This window comes from Parus major, chromosome 4 (genome assembly GCF_001522545.3).
Source record: "Parus major isolate Abel chromosome 4, Parus_major1.1, whole genome shotgun sequence".
Taxonomy (NCBI): domain Eukaryota; kingdom Metazoa; phylum Chordata; class Aves; order Passeriformes; family Paridae; genus Parus; species Parus major.
In genome coordinates this window covers 4,195,320-4,196,322 of record NC_031771.1, presented here as the reverse complement: position 1 = coordinate 4,196,322, position 1,003 = coordinate 4,195,320, and positions in this window count along the sequence as shown.

Genomic DNA, 1,003 nt, shown 5'->3' with positions numbered 1-1,003 from the left:
TGGGATTTTGCTGGACTTTTCTTTGATTTTGAGAAAATTTATAGAATTTTGTGACATTTTTCTTGAATTTTGTGGGATTTTTGGGGAATTTTGTGGGATGTTTCTGGAATTTGGTGGGATTTTTTTTTGTAATGTTGTGGAATTTTCCAATTTTTTGGGGGATTTTGAGGAGACTTGAAGAATTTTTTGGGATTTTTCTTAGAAAGGGGCTGTGTGACAGGTCAGAGTGGGTTTTGTGAGGTCACAGATGGGGCTGTGACATCCCAGATTTTGTTGTGTGGGGTCAAAGAGCAGCTACAGCATCATAGAGGGGATTGTGTGACATTAGAAAGCAGGGTGTGGCTGTATGACATCACAGCATGGTCTGGGTGATACCACTTAGTGGGTTGTGACATCACAGAGAGGACTATGACACCAGAGGTCAGATGTACAACATCACAGAGAGGGTTGTGACATCACTGAGCAGACTGTGACACCACATTGGGGTGATATGAAATCCTAGAGTGGGCAGTGACATTATAGAAGAGTCATGTGACATCTCAGGACAGGTTATATGACATCACAGTGCTGACTGTGACATCATAGAGTGAACAATGTCATCAAATGTTGTTCTGTGACGTCACAGGAGGGTATGTGACATCACGAGGTGGTTTTGTGGCATATAGGAAGAGATGTGACATCACAGAAAGGTGGTGTGAGATCCTGGGGCAGGTTGTGTGACACCACTGAGTGGGCTGTGACATCCCAGGTGGCTGTGTGACATCTTGAGGTCACTGGGGAGGTCACTCTGCTCTGCCCACCCCCCTCACAGTTCCCCCCAGAGAAGGCCAACGCTGCCCTTGCAGCAGCCTGTCTGCACAGAAACACTTCCAGGGCTCTCTGCATTTCCCTTCCATCACTCTTGCCTCACTCACACACCTCCCAACAACCCACTTGGTGCGTTCAGCTGCAAGGAGTTCAAAGCTTCTCTGTCCTTCAGCAGCTGCTCTAATTCTGCCTTCAG